The following is a 20,187-nucleotide window of genomic DNA, read 5'->3' on the forward strand; positions in this document are numbered from 1 at the left end:
CCTTCTACTTTGTCTACCTTTGTTTGTTCCTTCCTTCTCTTTCCTTCCACGACGCAACTAATGTTATCTTCAACTCCGAAGCTGACCCTTTTGTTTATATCCCGTCTGCAAATTAAAGCAGAGTCACAGACAATGTGTGAGCACTCACCACTCTAAAAATACCAGTCGGCTGATTGGGAGCGCAGCACTGAAATAAAGTCATTAAGTCGCTGTGAATCACACGGGAATGTGCCGGTGGATCTGGAGCACCGCTGGACTTTTCAGCAAAACATTGATTTAAGCGGAGCTCTGACAGTCTCTAATGGGAGTAGTGCAGTTAATGGAATGTTCTGGGATGAAAGGGCAGGTCAAAGGAGACGGATAAAGATAAGGGGCGGTTAAAAGGTCAAGGGTCATCCATTGTCATGGCTGTTTGATGAACAGTTCTATCTTTATATGTCCTTTGGGCTTCTGCTTCTGTTTTCCTGTAGTTTGGAATAGCTTTGATGTGGTTCTCCTTCGCTATTTATGTCTTAATTATTATGGTTCATCTGATGAAGCACAAACTTGCTTCCCCACAGAGACGTTATAGTGTCAGTTAAAAGACTCTGTAATAATCACATGATTAATAATCACAGATTATGACATGGGGCCGGACTGTATATTTCATATTTACAATGCATTTAACTTAGTATTTTTATTTTGACCTTTTCCAAAGATCATTTTGGTAGGTTAGATGTTATGACTACTCCTAAATTCGTGAGCATGTGAGGCCAAAGAGATATTTAAACTACGCTTCCAAAAAAAATGGCAACAGTGCGGTGAAGTTTGATTGATTAATTTCCACAAATCAATTAATTTTGTCAGTGAAGTTCCCATGGGGCTATACATATAATTTATTTATTTTGTTAATAACCCAGTCTGTATACTACTTGCTTAATCTTTTTTTTTTTTAAATGTATCAGTAGTACATTTACTGCTCCCTGCAGAATGATGTTTGCCTGCAACACAACACTAATGTTCACTCCTCCTTGTTTCTCTGTCTCTCCCCACCTACACGCGGGTCAAGCTGCTTTATGACCATTGGTTGTGCTGCATTGCCCTTGAGCAAGGTATTTATGAAGAGCCTCCATGGATACCTGGTTGTTTAAGTAGTTATGAAATCCTCAAACCTCAAAGGGATAATTCATCCAATAAGGAAAATAGTCTCATTGTTAACTCATATATTTTGAAACCTCTATGATTTTCTTTCTTCCATGTAACGTAACAGGAGAGATCATTTTCTCTTCAAATCTCATTTGCATGTGTGGACATTCAAACCTGGAATTTCAGTCTTTTTACGAATGTTTAAAGTATCGTAGGGCACCAATTTTGAGTGTACACAGATTTTCGAGCTTATTTTTATGTGCTTATTTATGTGTGTGTGTATATATATATATATATATATAACTTTTTTTTCTTGATACTTGTCAGAATTTATTGAGACCTATAAAATCTATTTGCAGATTTAGATTCCTGGCAGTTGGAAACGGACGACTTTGGTGAAGGCGGAGGTTGTTTTCTCCTTGGCATAAACTTAAAAAAAAAAAAAAGCTCCCTGCCTCCAACAGTAAAACTCATAACATTTGCACATTGCACATGAACATGTTCCATAGGGACTAAATGTTCATTTTTTTATGAACAGGGATCCTTCTGTGTTTTATCAAACAACAAGCTCTGCAACCGAGACGACATAAGCACATGAGAGCATATGAGTCAGCAGAGGAATGAGTACAGGTCCATGTGGAATCTGGGCCCACAGACTCACCTCTTACATGCTCATTTATGAAATATTTTGGCTAATTTTATCAGTGCTTTCAGCTGTCATTTAGAATGTAGTATTTTACCAATGTGCACTGCCATTCAAAAGTTTGGGGTATATATGTATGCATGTGAAATATCATTACAGTTTTAAACTCTTTTCTATTTTAATATATTTTAAAATACATTAGATAACAGGAATAAATCGTAATTTATTCCTGTTATGGCAAAGCTATTTTTTCAGTGTCACACGATCATTCTAATCATGCTGATTTGGTTCGCAAGAAACGTCCTTTTATCCCTGTTAAAAACAGTTGCTTGATATTTTTGTGGAAACCACGGTGCATCTTATTATTCTTTGATGAATAAAAGTTGAAAAGAAAAGCATTTATTTGAAAAAGAAATTAATTGTAATATAAAGTCTTTAGTGTCACTTTTGATCAATTTATTACAACCTTGTTGAATAAAATTCATTTCTTTAAAAAAAATAAACTTACAGATCCAAAAATATTGAATGGAGGCTTAAATTTAAAAAAGATATGTATTTGAAAAATAAAATATAATTTTTTAAATTATTATTATTATTATTATTATTATTATTATTTGTTTTTATCTTCAGAGGTTTAATAACTTATTGTTTATTTATTTAAAAAAATATATATTACATTTTACCCACGAACCTACATAGTGCTGGTTGTTTGGAGAATAGATGGATGGGTCTACACTAGGGATGTAACGATTAACCACAAGCCAGTTGAAAATCGATTCAAATGTGTGACGATTCAAATCGGTTGAGATGCTAAACCAATCCCAATTCAGTTAGGGATAGGAGTTTATATGAATGTATGTCTGAGGGGAAATTACTGTCTTTAGAAAAGTTTAGATGGTATTTTTTTCTTTTCATCTTGCCTCTGTATAATGCATCAAAGTTCATAAGTGCAGTGCTGCTTTGTTTACAGTGGAAACCAAGGAAACGCTTTAAGCACCACCTGCTGGCAGAGAGTGAGGCCCCGTTTACACTAGTGCGTTTTCGTTTGAAAACTTTTGCTACGGATACGCCTATCGTTTACACTACTCCGGCGTTTTCGAGGTCGAAAACGGAGACTTTTGAAAATGCTGCAGACCCGTTTTAGTTTGAAAACTAAAGTAGCATTTCAGTGGACCAAAACGGAGACTTTTGAAAACGATGGCGTGGCTGCCCACATTCTCTCTGCGTATCCTTGACGACCGTGTAAACAATAACATCATGCTTGTTATTGTACCCATAGATATGTATGGGTAGATCCCCCATTCGACCGCTCCAAGCACGCAGACGCGTCCGCGATCTAAATAATAGGATCTACCTATACATATCTATGGTTGTACCTGCATGAATGGTCACGTGACATGCGTTTTCGGTTGTGTAGTGTAAAGGAGATAGTTTCTGAAACGCCAGTGTAAACGCTGATCGTTTTCATTCTAAAACGCCATTTTAAAACGAAAACGCACTAGTGTAAACGGGGCCTGAATCTGCGTCTCATTTAGCTCGTCTGCTGTTTGTTTCATGCAGATATTTTTTTATATATTATGTATAGTTTCACAAAACTGATGTCAGACCATTCTGTTTTTGCGTCAAATTTCGAAATTATACAAGCTAATTTAGATTAAAAACTGCTCCTGCTGCATGTATGCAGCATCTTTGTTTGGATCATGATTAAAATGCAGTGGTTGCCTCTAATTTTAAATGGAAAGAACACAGACAAACCCTTATTTTGTTTATATGAAGAAATTAATTTTATTTGTATTACTAATTTATTTGATTTGGGGCTTGTTTTAAAATTTCAATTTAGTTTTGTTATTTACATTTACATTATACTTAAAATAGGGATGCTCCGATCGATCGGCCGGAGATCGGTATCGGCTGATAATCACATTTTATGACTCGATCGGTACTCATACATTTGGCCGATCTCACGTACCGATCGCAATTTGATGACATCAGTGTGTGAGGACGTACATGATGCGTGGATACATAAATGATTTGGCACTGCAGTCATGCCATTGCCGGTGTGAAAATGTTTTGAGAAACAATGAAAAATTCGTTATTTGTCGTGTATGTTTTGCATGATGATTGAATGGATATTTCAGTTTTTAACAGCATATTCAGTGACGTTAGAGCTGATCTGTGCATCAATACACGGACGGAACAAAACTTGGTCGGAGCCATAAGGGGTAACAGTAGCATAATACGTTAATCGTGAGCTGCTTTTAAATGAACATTTATTTATAAAACAAAAATATGTTCTTTGGCCATATTAGCCTACTCAATAGCATTAACACAGGCTTTACTCCTTTCAAACTTTATCTGGAATGTCACCGTTTCTGTTACTGCAACTTCCCGATCAGGTGAAAACACACACAAATTAAATCGTCTGCCTGATGAAAAATGTATTTTAAAAAATTTGTTAATATTTGCATTATTTATGATTTTATTTTATCCACCCGCGATCCACCTGCAAATAATCAGAATGCATTTTTTTATTATCTGACCCGCAGATTATCCGCACTGTCATCGCAGCTCTTAAACTTGGTGCTGGTGCGCGTCTGGAGAGAGAGAGAAAGGGCACGGCTGAATAAAGCACGTTTGGCTTTAGATAAAAAATACTAGAGGATATAGCATATGTTATGCATAAACACCATTTTAAATGAATATTAAAATGTTCACTGTATAAGGAATAATTTTTGTGATTATTTATATAACATTATTACATATGTTATATAAAGCTTGAAGTATCAGAATCGGCATCGGTATCAGCCGATCACCATGACAAGAATTCGGTACTCTGTATCGGCTGTAAAAGTCCTGATCAGAGCATCCCTAATTTAAATTATTTAGCAGACGCTTTTATCCAAAGCGACATACAAATAAGGACAATAGAAACAATCAAAACCAACAAAGGAGCAATAATATGCAAGTGCTATATTAGTATATTATTATAGTGTTATATTTCAATTTCACAAAGAATCGTGCAGCATTTTGTCCAAGCAATAATAAAAGGACACATTTAATTTAGGCCTATAATTTGTCTTAAATCTAATTTTGTTGTCAAAAAAAAAAATCGTGGATTGAATCGTGAGTTGAGTGAATAGTTACATCCCTAGTCTACACTGTTGTACTGTTATGTACTGTTGCACATCTTTGAGACAGATGTGTGCAAAAGCTTTGTCCAGTGCTGAAGAGAATAACGGTATTTGTCAGGAGGATAAGGAGATTATATGACAACCGGTTCTCCTCTTAGCTTTATCTCCTCTGCGTTGCAGAGATGATGATGAAATGCCTTCAGAGAGCCTGAGTGGTTCTTCAGGGATGTGTGAGAGAGCTCCGCCGGCCATATCTGTCCCGTGGTGATGCCTTTCTATCAGCCTTTTTATTATAGGATTTAAACAAATGGTTACTTTGACATATCACACTGATGAATTTAAAGTGTTTTCTGAGTGCGCTTTATTGTCCCTCCCTTCGCCTTGACTCACAGAGCTGATTTATGATAAGATTTGTGATGACTCTCTTGCTCTACATCTCTCTTTCTCGTGGCTTGGTTTCAGGTATGATTAAGTCATTTGCTGTCACCAGATTGGCAGCTGTGTTATTCTACGCCCGCCCCCTCCGTGTGGCGGCGTTCTCACCCATGCAGCCCACAAATTGGAAGCAGCGCTTTGGCTTGTGAAATGTCACTGGGATTGCAGCATCTTAAAAGGGTATTTCGCTTATTACATCGCTCCTCCCACCACTCATCTTTTATTTGTGAACTCTGCCCATGATTCTGAGCGTTGCCACAGCAGCACAGCCCTCCACAATCTTCAATATGATCATTTTCTAATCTTCTCCCTGTCATTGCACATGGACCGGTGTCAATGTCACCGCTCTCTCACGATTCCCTGCCAGAGCGATGACTCACAGCCGTCCATACGCTGTTACACACGCCATCCCGGCCACCCCGTCACACACATGCTCACCGCTGCTGCTGGCTTGAAGGTGCAGTGATGGAGAAATGAGAGCTGGGTTTCTTTGAAAGGTCATTTTAGATCTCTGTAGGCTTCTGTGTGCATTTGCATGTGCAAACTGGCAGTCAGTGGAAAACTGCTTAATGAGGGGGTAGATTGAGTTTGTCCCGTTCCCGCCTGATGATCCAGAGCTGTTACAGGCTGACATAAGTGTCTCCATTGCTGTCAGCCTATCAGCACACTGTCTACAGGCTAAGGGATTTTAGCCAATCAATTAACACCTTGCATGAACTATAGAGCTTGGCAACCGACGTCACTGCGCAGTGCATTCTGGGACGTAAACAAGAGGGCGCCGCCATATTGTGAGGCCACATCGGGCGATACTTAAAACAACCACATGAAAAACAATGTTGAAAAGTCGAACAAAATGTACTATACAGAGACAAACCTCTAACGGACGCAAGAAAACGGTACCTGGAAAAGATGGCCAAACACCCGCACCTATATTTTTGCCTGATTTTGATTTAGATAACCGCACCCGATCGTCACATTCAGGGTTCATATATGGTCATGAAAAACCTGGAAAAGTCATGGAATTTTAAAACAGCAATTTCCAGGCCTGTAAACTTTTGGAAAAATAAATAAAGCCAGGAAGTTTTGGAAAAATAAATAAAGCCAGAAAGTTTTGGAAAAGTCATGTTTCACAATTCTATGTACAGTAGAATTATGCTTAATCAGGTCCTGAATTTCGGTGTGGGATTGCGCATATATTCCCGCAGTTTTCGACTTTAAAATGAGGGAAATTCCTGCAAAATATTTATTCAATATAGCGTGTAGGTTAGATGAGTAAATAAATTTACACAACCAGTCATTTGAAAACAGCGTGAGTGATTCAGCTGTACCGCGTCTTCTCTCTTTGACCTTCTATTCACATCTGCTGCACGCTGCGATACAAGACTTTAGCTCGCGTTTCGGTACAGTTCACAGAATTGTCAATTGCCTAATCGGTCATTGTTGCGTCGTCACAGAAATGTATTATTTGCACGTCTTTTTAAGTCTTTCGGTAACGTACTCGTGCGCTCCAGAGACGCTTTTCTGTGCACTGCAGTCGCATCCAAAGCGTGCGCTGCGAACAAACAAACACAGCTTGTTGCACTTAAGTGGCCAAATACACACAAAATAATGTCAAAATGTTCGTCCTGGCGAGTATCCTCATAAGCATTGTCAGTTTTGTCTTAAGTTGCGAAAGAAAACGCATATGTATAAGTATTGGATCCGTGAAACAGGTCTTGTGACAGCAGCCTAATAAAGCTGTGCCGTCTGTCATTAATGTTAATCAAACAACAAAAGACAGAAGAAATCCCTCACTGCTCGACTAAATAATGTTTTGTTGAATAACTTTAATATGTTGATTTACACTTTATTCAATTTCTGTAGCCTATTTAAAACAGGTTCATATTACAACTTCCTCGGCGCGTCGCAACAAGTGGCCTCACAAAATGGCGATTTTTCCCATCAGCCACCGCGGCGCTAGAGCAGTGACGTCACGCCCCCATCCCCTATAGACTCTGTTCTGTCATGCTGAGATGGGAGGACACTGTGTAAAGGTTGGTTATGGCAAAGGACGTATAGATGGATGGATGAATCAGACTGTGTGTAGAATGGAGTACTACTGTGCTGCATAATGCACGGTTTAAACATTTACTGTTAAGATTATGTTTGTCACACAAACGTATTGCATACCCTTGTGTAATTGAGTAAATGTGTGTCCAGTTGTGTTAAAGAAGGGATCTCCAACCTTGCTCCTGGAGAGCTACCGTCCTGCAGACTTAAGTTCCAACCCTGCTGCAACACACCTGTCTGTAATTATCAAGTAGCCCTGAACACCTTGATTAGCTGGTTCAGGTGTGTTTGATTGGGGTTGGAGCTGAAATCTTCAGGATGGTAGCTCTCCAGGAGCAGGGTTGGAGACCCCTGTGTTAAAGTGAATGGTTATTTATTGAATATTATTCAATGTTTATTTGTGAATTAATTAAATTTGGGTTAAAATGTCTTAAACTAAGCATTCAGTAAAATTGTTCAATCACAGTAGATATAATATCTTGAAACATATCTAAATCATATTTCATCTTTAAAACACAAATAATATTCTGTCCTTTTTTTTTTTTTTTTTTGTAATGACATTTATGTCAATTAATTATTAAAACTTCCCCCAAATTCCCATTATCAAAATGCAAAAAAAAAAAGAATTAAAATAAATGACAAAGATAATAATTTTCATTACTTTAAAAATGGTATTAAAAAAATTATTCTTCGTTGCAAATAATTGTGGTTGTATTTATTGTGCTGCCTTCACACTAATTTAAATAAAAATCAAATTATTATTTTTGATGTTATAATGTTTAAATGCAGGGAAGAAAATAATACGTCTATGAATTAGAGATTTGGGAGAGCATATCATGAATTACCTTACAATTGTCAGTCCAGCAAAGTACGGTTCTAAAATAATTAATGTTGCTAAATTTATCAATTTTCTTTATGCAAGCAGGGGGAGTGATCATTTTGTGAAATTTCCATTAATGCTGTAATATACTGCCGAATTGTTGTGTGGTGCATTAGTATGATAATCGGTATACAATGTTGAATATAACTGGAGAAAGCCAAGGACTGTACAGGAAACTGAGTGAAATAAATGGGAAGGAGAGACATGTAGTGAGGGTAGAGTTGGGAGATTGCTCACTGTTGCTACTGGGAATCCTCCAGCGCTGATAGCCATGCTTTGTTTAGTTTCTTTATCAATATTGAATTAGTCAGTGGAGAGTGGAACATGGCTCTCGCTGGGACTTTGACACTGTGCACAGGTTGCTTTGTGTGTATGTGGAGAAGAGACAGGATGAGTGCTGTTTAACTATACATGTTATTTTTGTGATTGTTTGGTTTAAATGATGATGTTTTTTTTCGATTGGATCAATGACGTCCCTCTTTAAGCTCAGGTTGTTGATAGTCCATGTCCATGTTAGGAATGAGCAGAACTACACATTTCATTCAAATCAACCAAGTCATTGGGTTATCTGGATGCCTAGTCGACTAATCAGGTCTGGTTTTAGGTTTACCTGATCTCGGACTCATTTCTCAGTGGGGGCATTTACAAACAACAGCTAAATTCATGGGCACAGAACACAGGGGTCTTAAGTTGCATTTAAAAAATCAGACTATTTTTAACTTTGTCTTGCAACGCTCATGGCAGGATGCTCAAACAACGTGAGATGCAACACAACAACTGAAGATATTTATGGCTGAAGTCATGATGGTTTAAAGAGGATGAATTTAAAAATGCAACACTTTCTGAGAGGGTTTTACACTCCAACAATAGAGCACACTGTCAGAATGCTAATTAAAACATTGGCACTAAATGTATCACAAAGAAAAATTGAAATAAACCAATCAACTAGTTGTTAGATGATTAGTCAACATTGTGACCCATCTCTACTCCCATGTGCAGGCGTGTTGTTAGTTGACATCCTGGTTAAGGTTTCCTCTGTTGGTCCTCTGAGAGATCTTCTGCGTCTTTCTGAGATCCATTAAACATTAAACTCTCAATCTGCATCAGCAAGAACAAAGGCTCCTTCCTGTGTACTTTCTCTGTTGTCTTTTCTGCCCGCCCTCCTCTCTTTCTCTCTCTCTCTCTCTCTCTCTCTATCTTTTCTCTCTCTCTCTCTCTCTCTCTCTCCACGTGTCCTTGTTTTCTCTCGCGGCCTCCTGTCGTGCATTACCAGCCAAAGAATAAAGCTCCAGCACAAATGCACTAACAGACAGCAGATGCATGCTGGTTGTTGTGAAGGTCACCATGAGGTCTCTGTTTTTGGAAGCCAGATCTTTCACTCTTCATAATGTTAAGTGTGCATTTCTACTTGGGTCCAGCGTATGTTGGAGACAAGTGTGTCACTTAGCACTTGCTGTGTTTATGTGTGTGGTTATGGGTCAGGATGGTCGACTAGTTATCAGCTAGTTGATTAGGGAAGATGATGTTTTTATGCTTTTGAAGCAAAGATTTGGGATTTGCAACATCTCTGTGAATGTTTTAGTATGCTGCGCTTTTACGGTTTCCAAAAAGTTGCAAGTCTCAATTGATCATCCTTAAAGCACAGTTTCCACAGCCGTCAAAGCACCGCTTTTGTACAAATTCACCACCTTCAACAGATTTCAAATTATATTTATTAGGCCTCAGATCACCTGCTGTGAGCAATGAGCTGTTATTATGCAGAATCCACAGGTGTTGTGGAGAGATTAAAGAACAGTATTTTATTGCTGATTTTCTCTCATGGTGTGGCACTTGCTCTCAGGTTTGTGTCAGAACACATTTCATAAAGAAAATTCAGTCCACTATTACTCCTCATATATTTTATTGTTTTATAATTTGTATTTATTTGTTTTTGTTATTTTTTGTTTACAGCTATTTAACTTTATCCCGTTAATTTTCATTACTAGATGTCTATATGTGTACATTTTTTTTATCATTTCTATATTTATACTGTATTAGTTTAAAAATTACATTTGCAATTATATATATATATAATTTTTTTTTTTTTTTTTTTTTTTTTAGAAAATTCAAAGTATTTATATAATATACTGTATGTTGTGCACCCACAGTATGCTCTAATATTTGAGCTTGGGATTTTTTGGATGCAGAGTAAATATATGCCTGCACATTGAAGAATATGATGTTTTATGAAATTTATAGTTTTGTGAAATGTAAGGTTAGAGTTATTCAGCCTACTAGTGCTGTGCTTAGCATCCATAAATCCCATTAATCTGTTCAGAGTTTGGTGGATATGGCAGTCTGTTTTATGCATGATTTTTCTAGTACAGACTTGTCAAGTAGCCATTCAGCCAGTCCACCGATTAGTTGATTAAAATATGTATGCGCATGTCTCAGCCACTCTTTGCCTTTTGGCTAGCTTTAATATCTGAGATCAAATCTCCCATTAGAGAGTCATTAAAAGACTTTACCTTCACCTCTTTTTGTCGGTATTTTTTTCCCTGGATCTGTCTCCTGTCTGTGTGTGAATGTAAGTGTGACGGACTTTTATTGGTCAAGGGGTGTGTTCTTATCTGTACATGGTTTGTCAATACATGTACATCAACACACACAAAGCACTTCAGTGATGTTCAGATCATAGTCTAGGAGAGAAGAGTGGACCGTCTGAGATCGAGACACCTCACAAATGAGAGAGTGCAAATATTGACTGCAAAAGTGATGCAACTGCGAGGAGTCATCTATCAAACCCTGTCCTCTCTGTCCTCATTACAGGTGTCTGAACACACGCTGAGATTCACACACTTCCACCCAGGACAAATCAACTAATGCACTGACCGATTTATCAAGACCAGCTGCAGCTGCAAGAAGTAAGTAGTGTTGTTTTTTTGTTGCTTGTTTTTTTTTTTAAATGATCACTGAAAAAGTCCTGAATTTGTCAATCAGCTATTGCTAATTGGCTTAAATTTATTTATTTATTAATGCATTTATTTATTTTATTCTTTCATTAATTATTTCATTCGTTCTTTTTTTTCTTAAATTGGATGGTTTCCGAGGATTAACAATACACATGATCCTGTATGATGAGAATTTGGTTTTCTGTGATGTATTGAGCATTGTTGCAAATTCTGCAGATAAAATGTCAGATGGTAAAATTGTGTAGGTGACTAATAGTAAATAGGTATCTCATGATAATTTGTTAAATGTAAAGGTTAAAATGGTTTGAAAATTATACATAAATCACCATATGGAAACTACTTTTAGTAAAAATGTTTGTGTATTTTAAGACGACAAATTAAATTATACTAGAATTTCCAGCTTTTTTTTTTTCTTTTAAAATGTTGTTCTTGTTTTGTGATGGTGCCAGTAAAAATATCAACAGTGCAAGTATAAATCTGCCAGAAAGAAAATGTGATCTTTTTTCTTTTGTGCCATTGTTTCACCTTTATCTCGATCCTGAAACTTAAGCTGATTTTCCTCTTATTATGCAGTACAAATCTAATGCAGAAGTAATAGTGTGAACCTTGTACATCACTCATTTTTATCAAATTTATCATCATTATTCATTAGCACCCCATATCAAAACAATCTTCACCTCTCACTTCCGAGCGCTTGTCGGCATGGTAACACAGTCTTAATTCCACTACAGTGAATAAAACTCACTCAAGTGTTTTCTGTCAGTCCTGCAGAGCAGCTATCCAAACCTCACTGTGACTGATCCACACAAACGCTTCATGCTTACTCGGAGGGCACAGAAAGTCACATTTCACATTTCAGGCTTTTCTTTGAATCCACTTAGTATGCGCATGTTTGAATTGTGTATTGAGCCTTAGTGCACCTCTTGAGCTGGTCAAATTTAAATGTAATTGACCCCACAGCCAAGAGGAGCTTTTATGTGTCTCCCTCAAGTGAATGCTGCCGAAAGCACATGCACACTTCCAGGGTAGGTTATGGGTCAGGCCTCCATAGAGAATACAAGCTCTCTAGATCTTTGATGTCCTCTCGCACATCGCTGTCGGTGTGAATATGCACCCAGGTTCCTGTTAACACTCACCTATGAAGACGCTGGAGTCTTCTTTTTATAAGAGACCAAGAGTGCAGGGAGATTATCTGATGCCTGTCTAAAACCGTCTTGATTTGATATTGTTTGCTCAGTTGAGATTGCATCAGTGTGCGTATTTGTTGACCTTTGTCATTGTCTGCCTCTCTGTTCCTAGTTCTTATTCAATCTGCTTCGTTTTTTTGAATGCATCACTGGCAGCTTGTGGGTATTAACTCTGGATCTTAAATAATGAGAATGACTTGGCACAGTAAAAAAGACTTTATGTAACTGTATGAAAAGACACTGAGAGCTGCCTTCTTTTGTTTGTCTTATACTTACAGGCTCTTTGTCTATACTGTGAGTAATGCCAATAACCCATCCATTGAATGGGGTATAATAGAATTGATTGAAGCTGAATGGCATTGATTGGAGAGCTGGCAGAGAGAGATGAGAGCATTGCTGTATAGAATCAGGTGTATTGTGCAACGGGCGCTCGATGTGCTCCTCGTCCCTCTCTGAACTCTGCTCAAACAGAATATGAGCTGAATTGCTGAGCGCAGCTCTGTCACGGTAATGACACGGGCCGTTATGATCGATGACTCTGTTAGCCAATTGGAGAGCTGTCATTTTTTCCCTCCCCTGGCGCTGATTTGATTTAAGTTTAGACTGAAGAAAATGAGTCTCAGGGAATGAGGGGAGTTTTAACTGGGTAAAAATATAGATATATATGTTCTAACTAAATATTGTCTTCATTTAAATGATGTGATCTGATATTGATTCTTAATATCTCCAGATGCCTTTTTACTGTAAATGCATAAAATGTTTAATTTTTTTGCTTCACAATAGATTTGAACATTTAGTGAATCTAAAAATAATTAGGCACATTTCAGTAATGAATAAGAATGGGTATTGTTGCTTATCGTTTTTCATTACGGTTAATTGTTGGAGAGTAACTCTATGCAGTGATACTTTAGCCAAATCAACTGTCAGCTTGCACCAATTATGAAATTGGCTGCTTGTCGTCAAAAGCATTTTTATAATACAATTTCCTGTTTCAGCAGCTGTTGTTATTATTAAAGGGATAGTTCACCAAAATAATGAAACTTCTGTCATTAATTGCTCATATAATATACAAATATCTTATGGGTTTGGAACGACAAGAGCATGAGTAATAGTTGACCGTTTCTTTTTTTGAGTGAAATTGCCCTTAAATTGTTTCACCATTTTAAAAAATACAGTTGCGGGAAAATTATGTGACCAGCACCTACAAGCTCATCTCATTGTTTGGACTCCAGGTTAGCTGACTCCAATTAGCATTCAGAAAAGTCATTTCACATACTGTACTTTTCCACCCCGTCCTGTGAACGTGTACACAGTGTGCTTTATTAAATCAGTTTATGCAGACTGTTGTTTAATTGTTTAATTGAAGATCAGATCAAATTTGATGACCAGTTTATGCAGAAATACCCCTGAGCTCCATCTGCATATCCCTACTATAGAGATGCTCATAGAAATTCCTTACCATCAACGTGCTCTTTGTGTTTATGTAGTGATTTTGCTGATTGTGTTGCCTGTGTGTGGGTGTACAGATGTGTGTGTGAATGCAGAGTGGGCGAGTGGGTATGTTAGTGTACTTGAATGATTGTCATTATTCTGCGACCTCTGTATTCGGAGTGTTAAAGACAGAGAGTGAGTATAAATGCTTCAGTGTCCTGCTCTGTGAAGCTGCACAGTGACAATGCTCAACAAAAACCTGCTCCTCTGTGTGTCCGTATATGTGTGTGTGGTCCCAGTAGTACCATCAGCTCTGCCAGGAAGAGAACCGTGGCCCCTGAACCTTGCCCCCATCCCCCTGTCTCCTCTCCTGTCCTCCTTCCTGCTCTGTGCCAATTAAGCGAGCACCTTACCAACTCGGCGTACCTCCAGAGACACCTTCCTCACCTAGACGTTGACACACAGCGCAAAGGAGAGACGTTACCTCATATTGAGGGCTCGGTCAGCAAGATGCTGCTCTAAAGGTTCATTACAGATTTTGATTTGTCTAATTCAGACCTCCCTGTAAGGAAAGGTTCATTATTCAGAGTGGCCTTGCATGCACATCCCCTCGATTGTATAATGCTGTCTGCTTTAATTTGTGCAGTGGAGAGAAAGAGACTAAAGAGTTTAAAGGAAAGTTTGTGCTTGTGGGGTCCTCCAGGACTTTTGTGTTGCACGGTGGGATTGATCACGGCATGAATGGAGGATACTGGCAAGCGTCTTCCTCAGACAGATACAAAGTGAAAAGATAACTGCAGAGAGGTTATGCCAAAGAAATTTTAATTGGAGCAAAGAGGCATTCCGGTTTTTGTTGTGGATGTGGGAGGGTCCTAAACCCCGGGCCAGGAAAACAGAATGACAATGCGGAGTAGAGAAAGAAAGTAAGGTCACTCTCAGATACACACGTACGCCCCCCGTTGCTTTTTCTCACGCCTACTCACACAAATGAAGAGTTCATAGAGCCAGCGTTTGTCGCTGATTGGCCAGCTGTGACAGCATGGCTTCATATTGAAGCCAAAGGGAGCTGTGAGTTTCAAACCACATTTTTTTGTTGCACTGTATAACTGAAGCACCTTGGGTAGAGGATGTGGGCGGTTTGTGGATGTGTAACTTGACAGCGAGAGTGGATCTATTGTCAGTTGTCATTTTGCCTCTCTCGATGTCTTTGCACAGTGTGACCAATTAGAAAGCTCTAAATACCCATGACACGATGACACTGGTGACAGGAGCAGGCCGTGATTGGCCACTGTGACATCTTGCTCCAAATATATCGATTTTTAGCCTTCCCTTCTCCCTCTATATATTTAACACACACACACATACTCTGAGACACACGCATCTCTCTGCACAGTCTCTGCTTTCTGTCTTTACACAGCAGCAGTTGCCAAGCCTGTTTGGAGCGCTAAATTCAGTTTTCATATGCATACGTTATGTGAATGCATTATTGCGTGCATTATAAAAGAATGACTGCATTGTATGACCAAGAAAACAACTTTAAATAAAGAGTCAGTCACAGAGAATTTAATTAGAATGTCTTGTATGAACAGAAACAGCGTTTTAACCTCATCTTTGAAAGGATGAATGCAGTAGGCAGATATGCCAATAAGAATAAAACATTTAATTATTAAAGATGCTATGCTAAGTATTTATTATTGTTATTTGTCACTATGGTTACACGCATTACTCAAGGTTATAGCAAGTTAGAGGAGTGGATTGACTATATACATATGCATCAGATGAGCCATTGTATTACGGTTTTATTTTCAGTAGCTTGTGTATATTTTTTTTATTATAAACTGTTATAAGCCTCTTACAAAGCCCAAAAATATGAACTCTGATCATAGGGTGGTATTATGTTTTATCAGTATGTGAAGACTCATTGGCCACTCAATGAAAGCAACATTCAAAGTCCTCATATAACCTAATTATTGAAATAAGTGTTCTCTGTATTTTATCACATTGATTAAGTGTTTTCACACTATGGCTGGTTGCATTTTTAATACGGTATGTCCGGTTAAAAATAGTAATTGTAAAGACCCTGTCAAGTCCCTGAGTTCTGGTCTATTTAGTCGCACTTTAGTTACGGAAACCCACTCTGTGTGTGCGCAATTGTCATTGTGTTAAGCGTGATTGTGTTTCTTCCATCCCAGACTGAAAGGCACCTTGTGCAGTGTTGGATCAAATTGATGAATCACAAGCTACTGGGAAAACTAGCTTTAACCAATCACATAACAAAAGATGAGGCACTTTTTGACACATTTGTGCACTTAATACTGGAGTCAGTAAAAATCCACCTCATGCAAGATCAGGACCAGTTATTGTAGGGATGCACGATGTTGTTTCAATCTCAAATTGGAATTGTGGGGGTTTTTTTCCTAGTATTGGTCCCTATTGGATGTTAACGTGTGCATTATTTTAATTACGTTTGCCATCATCTAATGTTACTATAATTTAGTTACTTTAACTTAAGTTAATCTTTAAATAAACATTTAGCAAACATTTAGTACATTATAATGTTGCAATGCCTTCAGTTGTAGCATTTGAAATGGCTGATTTTTAAGTTCGTCTGTTTTGTTTGTTTGTTTTAAATTTGAGAAAAAGTATTTTAGAATTTTAATATTGGTCATTTATCGGTTATCAAAATATTATCAACTAGAATTTTAATATTGGTGCATCTCTACATTTGTTTTTCTGACCATTAGTGTCATTTACACTTGCGCTCATCCCTAGTATTTACAACAGAAATAGAGTCCATGTAGTCATCAACCCCAAATACTGACAGTGTGAGCCTTTGAGAACCCCAAAATGATCTATCAGCTCTCTCTTTTTGTGACCGTGTTTGCGTAGCGCTTTTGTAACCGAAGTAGGAAGGCAGTTACTTTATATGTCAGCCACCAGTAAGACCTCCTGCCAGATTTCAGCTGAGTGCCACCATGACGATTGTAGGTAAGTGTGCTCCCTTCAGCAGAGCTCCTTCAGGGGCTGCCTTTGATCAGAGCTTCCTGTGAACTCTTCAGCGACCCTGCCTGCTCCTGCTCCAGGAGGACGGCCATTGCTAAGGGACATAGTGCCATCAGCCCTCCACCCCCTGCTGCCTTGTCTGCATACTGCCAGACATCAGAAAGCATAAAGATAGGAGGAAATAGAATCCCGCTCTTAGGGCTTTTCAAGATGACTGGTCTCCTCTGCTCTGAGATGTGCTTGGTTAAAAGCCACTTCACTCACATTTGAAGGTTATTCAAGAAGTTCTCGAAGTTTCTGACTGGAAGTAGGAAGAGAGGAGCTTCTTTTGAGTGTGTTTTGATGCCACTGTTTCACTTCAGACTAGACAGAAGAGTTTCTGCAAAAGACAACAGCAAGCCTTTCGGTTTTATTTTAGGCAAGAACATTTTGCAAATGGGAAGTAAACAAGTTCTCTTTGCATAACAGACCAGACATTAAGTTAAAGAACAATCTGAGAGTTAATGGTACATGCCAACAACAGCAGTTATGTTGCTGCCAGAACGCATTGCTTTGAGCAACAAGGTGAGGTGCATTAGCTAGTTTGTGCAATAGATTGTGGCAAATTTTCTTGCTGCTTAATATCATTACAATAATTTTTTTTTTTTTTTTTTTTTTCACCAAAATCTACTTTGCACGAATACTGCATAGTGTTGTTGCATTACAAGTTACTCATTAGAATGCTAATGAGGCCAAACTGTCTGATGGACAGAGCATTTGGATTATTGAAGGAATCTTTTGGCTGGATCTCTGTATATAAAAAGTATATAACACATGCATATAAAAAACTGCTCTGCTTGACTTAGTCCTGAAGGCCATCTTCACAATACCAGAATTCTCTGAAGTATGACAGCCTGTAAATGGAATTTTGGACCCCTGTAGTAAATTTTTCTGTGTCCCACGTTGACCTCTAACTGGTCAGGAGTGGTTGATAGGAGAGAAGAAGTGTGTAGGTCCTGTGTAAGGACATGTGAGGTCACAGTCTACATCTGCAATCTCTCTGTCCTAGATCTGCCACCAGGCCTGTGCTCACAGGTCAAAACTCAGGACGGGTTTCCTCTCCCTCATGTTTAACATGCTGTACTCCAAAGACCAGTGCTGTCTAAATACTTGTAAACGCTGAACAAAATCATGCATGCCAGAAATGCCACACACACTTACTCTTATTATGATTATTTAGTAGGTTTTCTCATAGTATATGTACTAAATGCCCAGTTTATACAGGTACTCTGGGGTTTGAGTCCACGTTGAAAATCTAGGATTTAAGTAAAGCTGAAAATAACAAGTCTGATCACTTAAAAATAAAGCCATAGTTATGATTGATTGATACTTTATTAATCCCAAAGGAAATTCAAGGCATCTAATTAGGACTTTAAAGCATTTATGACATTGCAGATTTGACCAATTTGTGACATTGATGAAGTAAAAAGGCCAGATGCAGATATTAATAATTTACACGCTATCAAGCTGCAACCTTAAAACATCTTAATAAATGTATTGAGTTATATTGAGCTCTGTAGCTGTTAGTCTGGCAGATGCAGTTGAAATAGTCTATTCAATCATGCCTGTAACACGTTCAACCTTGACCTTGCCACTCTTCTGGTTTGATTAAGAGCTAAGCTTTGACCAGCACACTCAGAGCTCTGTGTTCCCATATGAGAGGCAGTCAAGACAGAGTTAAATTCTGTAAACGGTGCTCAACTCTCTATCTATCCTCCTACACTCATTCTTCACTTCCTAATGATGCTGCACAGCTCGGCCAATCACTCTCTTCCAGTCTCTATCGTGTTTTCTTAGTTAAATCCCCTTTACACCAAGAATGTGTGCTGCCATTATGCCATCTGTAGCTATAAATGCTTGAGCTCTTTAAAGCAGATCGGATTCTGATTGGCTGTCAATGATTTTATAGTTCATCAGCTGAACAAAAAAACATTCTGAAAGTGATTCCAGCAATATTGTTCCTCTGCCTTTATCATTATATCTGTGCTATTTTTTTAAATTTAGAAAGATTTTTTACAACTATTGTTTTAGTTATCGTCTTTGGTTTTCGAACAGGCATTTTGTCCACGTCGGAATCAGTCTTTTAAGCATGTTCATACTAACAGCAATTTGCAGTTTTTGCAAATTTTTTAGATTTTGCCATCTTGATACCATTGGTTATAGCATTTGATTAGGAATGCCTACTAGTACTCATCTGTACAGCCACCAGACATTAAATGGCGATCACACCTTTTCACACTATACTGGAACTTCTCTTGAGTCTTTTGAGATTAGGAAGGGCTGGGGGTCATCCAGCGGACAGGGTAAGCCAGACAGGTGGTCAGATTCCTCCTTCAGAACAGGCACGTGCCCCCCATCCCACACATGCAAACACGGTGGGTGGCCGGATTTACTCGCCTCTGCAGCATGCAGGAGCTAGAAGTTTTTTCTCTAAACAGCCATGTGTGGTGCTGCAGGGTGGGAACAACATGATCTTGAGGGAAAAGGAGCTCAGGCATCCCCCCAGCCTCTCCTTAGCTTCATCCTTGTAGCTGCAGCTTTCCTGCTTTCTCAGCTGGATCAGGCCCCACCCCTCTGAATGTATCCACACCAAAATCTTGGCCAACTCAAATATACTCGCAATTACCAGCCCAGTCACAACGCAGTTAGCATGTGGCAACTAAGCCTGCGCATTCTCTTTCACTCACTCACATACTCTGACATCGCTCCAGAGCTTGGATTAGCAGGGATGATAGGCATGACATTCTCACCGACAATGTAAATATTTTGACACGGCCTTCCCGATGCCAGTGGGCACACCGTGGCTGCCACCTGCGAGAGAATGGTGTGTCTGACTGACTGCCTACTGCAGCACACTCTCATGATGAATAGACCTTCTAATGAGGTGCCATTTTTAATCGTTAAATATTTATTCTGCGTTAATGGGAGAAATTAGCCCTCAATATTTTTCCTGAAGAAGTCCTGTTTTTTTTTGTTTTTTTTTTACCCTTTTCCTCTCTCAGTAATGAAACGTTTTATCTGCTTCCCTGCAGCCATTTCACCGTTTCAATGCTTGTTGTCATTCCTAACAAGATCTGGGCTCTCAAAGTCGTTTGATGTTAATTTAACAGAGCGTCAGTAAGTGTTGATGAGTGGGATTTTTCTGGTCATACTTTGAGTCCTGAATGTCATACGTGTGTGGCCTCTCCTGGGGAGTTGTTTCCTCAGCTGTTGAGAACTTGTGCGGCGTTCAGAATTGAATTAACAATGCCTTTCAAATTCCAATTCAGTTCGTGATTTTGAATCGAGCATGCAGAGTTGCTTTTTGAATGCA

General features: G+C 38.6%; 1 protein-coding gene across 11 annotated transcripts in view; it reads left to right on the plus strand.

Annotated features, from left to right (window-relative positions):
- The window catches only part of ndst2a (N-deacetylase/N-sulfotransferase (heparan glucosaminyl) 2a), a 140,384-nt gene that overhangs the window by 89,395 nt on the left and 30,802 nt on the right, over nt 1–20,187 (plus strand). For 10 of the 11 annotated variants that reach the window (XM_058796232.1, XM_058796236.1, XM_058796231.1 and 7 more), the window contains one exon: nt 11,072–11,166. The gene's annotated coding sequence lies outside the window, so the exon portion shown is untranslated. Of the gene's footprint in view, nt 1–5,491; nt 5,515–11,071; nt 11,167–20,187 lie in introns of those variants that run through there. The other variant, XM_058796240.1, reaches the window with a different exon arrangement.

Source organism: Onychostoma macrolepis, chromosome 13 (assembly GCF_012432095.1).
Source record: "Onychostoma macrolepis isolate SWU-2019 chromosome 13, ASM1243209v1, whole genome shotgun sequence".
Classification (NCBI taxonomy): Eukaryota; Metazoa; Chordata; class Actinopteri; order Cypriniformes; family Cyprinidae; genus Onychostoma; species Onychostoma macrolepis.